Genomic DNA, 8,753 nt, shown 5'->3' on the forward strand with positions numbered 1-8,753 from the left:
TTGCAGTCAGCCCCTTCTGTCCTTTCAAGAAGGGGATTCTGGATTTAGATGGCAAATACTTGACTTGCGGCTAGGTTTAACCACAGTATCTTCCCAACACAAGTTCTTTGCTGTAGGCATCAGATACATGACTTTGCTACTCTTTCAAGACTCACTCTGTTTTGGTTACTTAATATCACCATGTACATTTCTGGGTAAATTTTTTCATATATATTTCTGAGAAGAAAATTTGTTTTTATAAATGCACAGATGCATATAGCAAATTAAACTGGTAAATTAAAACTAGCATCATCTCATCCAAGTAAACTGACCACACTGCAAGACAGCTGTGTTGCAAAAGAGCCTTGCAATACCCATTTCATTCTTGTAAACAATGCATCTCTTTAAATGTGGACTGAAAAAATCACACACAATACTTCGGTTCAGGGATCCGCTGGCTGATTTTGTGAATCACTGTTTTTAATATAGGGGATGTGGGCGTCTAAAAAGCCTTCTATATATAATTCTGAAGAGCCATCTCATTCTGTTTCTGCAACTTATTTTAACAGTTTCTCCTGATTCATTTTTTAGTGAATGCTGAGCATTTTAAGAGCAGAGACTGAGCAGAAATGCTCTGCATAGATCATTACAGTTTGCAGCTCCGTGACTTCCCAAGAGGTTATTATATCCCAAGCAGTGAGAAACAGCTCTCACTGCGTAAGAAATTATTCCATTGTGTAGTATTATTCAAGAAATTAGAAATCATACTGTGTACAAAATACTGTATCTCTAGGTAGCAATTTTGGGTGTTGCACCATGCCTACTTAAGTGTGTAGCTACAGCAAAAGAAGCACTATGTTAAAAATACAACCATTCCTAAATCAATAGACTAACAAATTCATAAAAACTACAATATACTGTAATTGAAATGCACCGTTTCATTTGCTTTAGACATCAAAATTTCCAGTTCCAGAGTCTCCAGGTTTCTTGATTTCCCTGCCATTTATAAATTCCTTATCTGGCCAAGGAGAATGAGCAATGTTTCATAGCATGGAGAAGATGCTCACAGGAAACAGGAGGTAACTTCCTTTTATGTCCACAGCACTCCTGGCTCTTAACTGCTCCTAAACACCCAAAACCTGGTTCTTGCATTTTTCTTGGTTAGTACAACATACTGCCATAAGACTAAACAGAGCATTTTAAAGAATTTCTGAAGATCTGTAGTCAGCCTTTTTCTTTAGAATATTAGATTGTGTCAGCATATTTACTTGAAGCATCATGTTAAGCCCAGCTTTGCAAATTATATAGATGTGGGATAAGAGGGCCAGAGCTTACCAGCTCTTAGGGTAGATCTCTTTCACAGACAGAAGCAGAAAAACACTAATTTATTTTTTAAGTCAGCTAGGATACTTTTATTGCTACTGGCTTCATTTGATAAGCTCCCAAGTACATTACAGTGATATTGATGAAAAAAAGTGGCACAAGATGCCAGTGAGGTATGGAGGTGCAAAAGAATGATAAATACCCATGTAAAATTCACACAGTCAGTGCCAGATGTGACCACAGGAGGAAGAGTTCCCATCTTGAATGATCCTGGCATGTGGCTGCTTAAAGAGGAAACATTTTGTGTAAAGAAGCAGGGGATCCATGGTGTGTGCTAGTCCAGAGCTTGGAAACCCCTCTGAGCTCCTGGCTGACAGCCCAGCTGGGCTCAGGACCTCTCACCCCGTGGCTGTGACTCCCTGCATCCCTGGGGAGGCAGGAGGCATGCTGTGAGTTAAGTCTTGGTGATCCTTCTCCACAGCTGTGACCTTCAGATACTGCTGAAGGACTTCCCACCTCTCCCTGAAGTGGCCAGGCACTCTCAAGAGGCTCAGGAGCACCTGTGACAGGTGGATCACTGCAGGACTGGAGGGTCCAGTGCTGAAGGCACACTCCAGCAGGCACTGGACCAGACTGGCCCAGGGATCCCAAGGTTTTGGGAGTCTGTTCAAGCTGTTGGCTGACACCGGGTCCTCTTGCTATTAAACCATCCATAAAAGCCCCAGGGTTGGGGGGAAGGAAAGAGTGAGTGTGAGGGAGGCAGGAAAGCACAAACACCTCTGTACGTAATGTCTGCATTTCATAAGACTTTCTGTTACCATGACAATGAGCATGGTATAAATACCCAGACAGATCTCCCTTGTGACAGAGCATTCTGCTGCTCCCATGCTGCAGGGCCAGTCTGTGTACAGACATTTTGATGGGCATCTGCAAACCCTCTCTGGTAAAACTGTCAATGATTTTGTTCAATCTCAAGCCTATAGTTCACTGAGCAAAAACGCTCTTTCCTCTTCATTCACCTCAACTTACTTTCTGGCTCCTACAGACAAGTAACAAAATTCTTTCAAAACATAGAGTACTGCATCCTTATTAATCTGTATTCAGGCTAAATAATCTATAGGAAGAACTAACATTTATTTGCTTTAGTTATATTTGGAGTCAGACTCAGCACAAGCATTTCCAATAACAATTCAATGTGATGAAAACTGCTAATGTTGTTGAATTTTGAGTTGTAGTGGAGTTATAGCAGATCCAGGTTAGCCAGTCACAGAGAAGCATAGCCTTTAGCTGAGTGCAACAATGAAAAAATAAGTGCCTATGTTTCATAACACAGGAACCCTTCAATTGATTTTTCCAGGATGGGTGCAGTCTTGCACGAGATGCAGAGAGAAATAGGTGGATTTTGTTATAAAAATCAAGCATGGTCCTATGTACAAAACCTAAACATCTTATTTTAAATGGTTCACTGCCCCCTGATTCATTTGACAGGTATGGTAATGGCAGTGATCAGATTTACCAGGACATCTCCTTTCCATTCACCCCCTGCTTTTTGAGTGTACAGTTGTAAAGAGGAAAATGAAACAGCAGAAGGGTATATATGCTCCTTTATATCACATCTCTGCAGGAAGACAAACAACTTCAGAAGGGGAAAAAGCATGACTTCATTTGGAAATTAGTTTTACTTTTATGCTGAGGAAACTCAGTCAAACTCAAATCCAAGCTATGGCAAGAGAGCTGGTATTTTCCACATAAATTAGCTGGGTAAATTCCATATGGGAATCCCACATAGGTTAACCCAACCTGTTGTGTGGAGAACAAAATAAAAATGTCAAGCTGCCTGATTTTATCTTATTACAGTTAACAGAAGATCGAGACAAAATGGAAATGAGAGAAATGTGCCTTGAAAGAAATCCATACTAGGATTAATTTCTTCCTGTACTCTTCCTGGTAACAAGCATGTAAAATGGAAACAAATGGGGCTGGGAGCAAGAGGAGAGTCATGGAAAAGCCAAGCGATGGGATGAAAGAACCCTTCCTGCTACCAACACTGCCTCACTTCTGACATGCTGAAATTTTCCAGACCAGCACTTATTCTCCCTTTAGGTTCTGAATAATACAGAGAAGAGGCCAGTAGAGCCCAAATGTGAGGGAAAATCAAAAAAGAGTGAATGTCCCCCAATTCCTCACTCTCTTAAAATGAGTCTATGCTTCTTCATAGTTTCCTCCCTCTCCTCACTTTTTATTTCTAAGCCAAACAATAAAAAATAACAAGGAAGAGCAAGAGAGAGCACCAAAGGAGTTTGGAAAAGGAAAATCTGCGTTGGCAGTGAGAGCTAGTCAAGATGTATGTTTATCACATTGTGTAACAGAGGCAGTTCTAATAGAATTGTACTGTAATTTCATGTTAAACTGAATCAGAGCTCACACAAATCTTCACACTAAATAATGTCATGATCCTGCAGTACTTTTAAATTGAAAACTCTTCCAAGAACTGAGAAATTGGTTTGACCTTTCCTTGGACACAGGTGAGGTGACTCATGTAACAACTGGAGGAAGAAGAGGACATTGCATGAGTGACTTCTGTTTGTTATATGACAAGCAGCTTCTCCTAACTGTTTACTTAAACATCTTTCATTTCCATCTGCTGCCTTTTGACCACAACAGAACATGTCATCCCCAAGATGTGGCTTACACTTGCTTCTTGCAAGTGGCTATTCAGTAGACCTAACCAACTTGAACAGAACAGAAAATTCTTTCTTACTGAAAAAACACTTCTCAGCCACTGGCCTGACTCTGATCTAGGACCCATCATTGTGGCTGAAGCCAATGGAGGTACAAAAACTGCATGAAAAATGGTTTCCTGATCAGCTGGTTCTTTCAGGCATTAACCTCTTCTGATAAAAAATATCCCAAAATAACAAATATCACCACTTCTAATAACAAATATCCCACTTGGTTAGACCTATAGTCTATCTAGCTCAATAACTCTTTATCCAATAATGGCCAAACCCAGATGCCTAGAAGAGTTTAGAAGCAGAGGGCAGGTGTTTTCCCTCATTTCCCTGTTTCCAGAAGTTTGTAGGTCAAGGACTTGCCTGTTCTAAGATTCCTGGGACAGATTTCCTGTGCCATGAGGATACTTTTTTCACAGGGATAAATATCTGCCTGCAATTACTAGAATGCCCTGTATGCATTTTCCCATGCTGTCCTGAAGGTCACCTCTTGCCAAAGGTGAATGATGCTATCTAACTCCAAATGTTCAACAATTACTCCCAAGTGAGTTGTGGGGACTTTCCCAAGCCATTTGCCTGATGGCAGAGAGAAGCCTAATGGAGAAAAAGCCCCCAAAACTCAACACTTTAGAAAAATCTTAGGCAAGTATTACAATTTAAAAACAGTACATTGGGAAAATGATAAATAAAAAATACTAGGAATGGGCTGAAGAGCTATTTTTTAACATTTCCCTTCCATGTGAGCAGAATGATAATTGTATCCTTGATGTGTCAATATCGGTTACACACTGAGAGAATTTTTTTAAGACAGTTTTTTAAACTCTTAAATCAGAACACATGCACCAAGGTGAACATGCTGTTGAGACAGGAACACTGCCACTTCTCTAGGAGTGACAGCATCACTGCTGTCTATCAGTGACCCACTCTGTAAAAAGGTACAATCTTCCATAAAAGCCTTTCCAGTAATTTTGGGAAGCTGCAGGCAGGATAATCTCCGATGTCACATACTCTGATGTGCCAGCATCAAGAGCATAACCCCCAGGATGTCCCAGATATGGCCCTGTGTTAGCTTGGAAGCTGGACAAAGTTACTGTCTGCAGGCTTTTGCACATCTATCAGAAATGGAACATGGAGCCCTGGAGTGTGTTACAGACAGGTTTATAAACAAGGAGAGAGAGATGCAAGTCTTTCCTTTTCTCCATTTGATTTCAGGACTGTGGATGAGTTGGGCATGCCTTGCCATATTCTTTACAGTGAATAAAGGCATTTTTTCTTCTGCTGTTATCACCAAGAGGTGATATCTGTGTGACTGCTCTGTATTCAGCAGGCACCTCTGACAGTCTCGCCTGCACTCTGTCCACCAGCACTTGACAGTGGCCTGTAACCTCAGATTAAAGGGATGACTGTGTGCCTGTGCATGCTGCTGCCCATGGATAGCTGCTCCATGCCTGCAGGAAGGTTGTGGTAGCCAAGAGAGAATTCCTACAGGTAGATAAGCACATTCAGAATAGGAGGGTGTGATGATTTGGGGGTAAAAAGTCAGGACACCCAGCAGAGAATCTGCACCAAACTAGAACTATACTGATGGGGATTAATACGAGAAACATTTTGCCTAATATCAGAGGAGATTTTAAATTAGACAGAGAGGGGGAAAAAAAAAGATATTTTTGTGTAAAACCTCAAAAAAATAGCAATGATCCTTTTGCAACTGGATCCATAAAAATATACTCCATAACCCATGGAAATCTGGTACAGTTCTCTGCTTACTGTGGCATTACATCCCTTGGTATTAACTGGAAAGGCAGCAGTGTATGTGTGCATATGAGTGAGTGTGACAGCACTCAGGAGGATGAGAATGGAGCTTTTTTTCTTTTTGACTGCCTTTTAATGAATGAAAAGTGAAAAATTCAAAGCTTTTCTGCATGGTACTGATCTCCACATTTGGCACCTGGGATTAATTCTGCAGGCTTACTGTGTGTGGATGCCCCTCCACGTCTCCAGGAGTGCAGCATCCAGCCCAAGGTGCTGCTGCATCCCTGCTTCCTGGGGATATTGTCTCATCACAGCCAGGAAGAAAAACAAAACAACAATCCAAGCAGGCATCTGCAGAATTGGCTTATAGACTTAGCATTCAGGGTAGGTTACAGCAACACCTGACTACCAAACTATTGCATTTGCTAAATATTTAAGCAGACAGTGCAAATAATTGCAGATAAAACCATTTCTTTGCGAGAAAAGAATATGGAGCGGCAGGCCAGGATCCTGTTTGGCTTATGTTGGGCATATTAAATGAATCTTAGCTGGTGTTGATAAGTCTGTCAATCCACAAGAGGGGGGAAAATGCCTTAAAGGAAATAAGCAGAGCAGGAAGAAGGAAATCTGTATTCAGGACAGTGCTCTGGGCTGGATTGCAGCAGTGATGGAGAGAGTGGAGGTGAAAGGGAGAAGCACATACCATTCCATATGCTGTCCTGATTATCAGGCAAGGTGGCTGAGGCACTGTGAGTTGACTTGGAATAGATGTGTAAATAGCAAGTAAATGTTATCTCTGATCCTTTTATGATTTTTAATAGCTTTTTTAGATTCAAATGTTGAGAAATATACAGGGAAGCTGACAATGGCATACCTGGAAAAGAGTGGAAAGCAGTCACCTCTGTAGTTTCCATGGATGTTGTCTTCAACACAGGGACAATCCTTACCCAAAGGAGCAGAGGGCAGGGTGGTGTGCTAGCACCACTTCTTTTGCTCTCCTGAATAAGGGAGCATCTTAAAAAGCATTCAAGTGCAGTTTTGGTTGAGAAGTCAAATGTCTCAGTTAAATCCATGTAGTGCCAGACTTAATATCCCCTGCTGAGAGGCAGGGCCATGCTTGCATGACTGTACAGGCTTCTGCACTGGAGCTGGACAGGAAAACATTTCAGAGTTACTAAGTGCTGTACAAAAGTAAATATTTAGACATCTATGCATACAAATGCACACTTGATTGGTTTATAAATGTGCTTATGTAGTTAGGCACCTGCTCTTAAATCAGTGTAAACCTTAATGAAATCCTCCTGGAAATCCCACCAAGCTTGGTGGGTTTTTTTCCATTTTCCATTCTATAGGATCTAGCCCACTGACTGAGGCCTTGTGTACTTGTGAGGCTCAGTTCCCTCTGAAGATGGAATGGAGGCTTCTGCATCATGTAAATACCTTTTAATTTCTTTGTTTTCAGCCACCTGAAAAAGAGATCAAATAGAAGATAAGGCAGAGAATCTCTAACAGGGCAGCACTTGTCTGGCTGCCCACGTCAGCCTGTGGCCACAACTTCCTTCCTCATCCATTGCTTCAAGACTTTACACAGTGAGGATAGACAGAAGATGCCCAAGGCAAGGAAGGATCCAGAAAGGTGGTGGCATTTCCAGGGTGATAAGGAGCACAGCTCCTGCATCAGTCCTGGCCATGTCTCGCTGTCACAGGCTCGAAACCACTTGGAAGGGCTGGACATGTCCTGCACAGCCCTGGCACAAAGCAAGCTCATGCAGTTTGCCAGTGATGTTGACCCACCAGGTCCTACAGGGAGCAGTATCACCTGGAGGAATGCAGGGGGCAATAATGTTTGACCTGGCAGGGATGTTCACAAGTCATTCTGGAGGCTCCCAGATTCACAGTAATGAGGTTTCTGGTGCAACCGCCCAAATTTTCTTTTTAATTTTCTCCTTCTTCTACCTTAACTGAGGTAACCTTGGACTTACACATGTGCAATAAGCTCTAGACTCAGTCAGTGGACTGACTGTCAGCCACAGTCAGGTGACATCCTGCCCTACTTTATATGTGAGCAGCATCTCACAGCTGAATAAATGGTTGATTATGAGCAATCTCTATAGAGCAGTCTGTGGAGACTGTTCTACCTGTGACTGATAGGCACACTGTGCCCCTTCCTCACCACCTGAGGGATTTGCACTTGACCAGAGTTAAAAGTGTATTTATGAATTCCAAACTTTGTTATTGTAATTCCCTATTCCTGCATATACAAGTGCCAAGTTTAGAGAAAAAATCAACTTAGAACATCACATCTTCTCAAAAGATGCCTGCAACCAACAATACTTCATCCTTTATATCTTATTCTCAACTCTGCTGCTACCCTGAATACTGAAAAAGAAATTGAGAAATCCTATTTTCCTTTCCAGTGCTCTTCAGGGGAGTGCATAATGTACCCTAGGGCTGGCTAGACTGTGTGTCATTTGGATCTCCTGAACACCTCCAGTGGTCAACTATAAAGTTTGTGCCAGAGCAAACTTTCAGAAGAGAACAGGTGCAAGCCACACTTGATTTGAAGGGAAATTTGAGACAATTTCTTTAGTTCTAATCCAGCTATATATAATTTGTGAGGGACACCTGGACTCCTGTGATGAGTGCTAAAGAGTCACATATTTTAAAAAGGTGAGGGGAAACTGTATGTATACAAAACCCACAAGTATGGACACACATTTCCAAGCATTCTTTAAAAAGCTGTTCTATCTACCTCATACCATAATACAATCTTATCCTCTGGACCTATCACACAAAGGTTTGAACTAACTCAGAAACAAAAGGGGAGGACTGCTGCAAGGTCAGGAGCACTAAATACTTACTGCAAACACCACTGATAATTAAACCACTTTTTATTTTTTTGGTGAGAATTTGTCCATTTAATAACACATATGCCTTTCTTCAGTCAGTTGAATTCCAGCTGTATAT

This window comes from Poecile atricapillus, chromosome 1 (assembly GCF_030490865.1).
Source record: "Poecile atricapillus isolate bPoeAtr1 chromosome 1, bPoeAtr1.hap1, whole genome shotgun sequence".
Lineage (NCBI taxonomy): Eukaryota > Metazoa > Chordata > Aves > Passeriformes > Paridae > Poecile > Poecile atricapillus.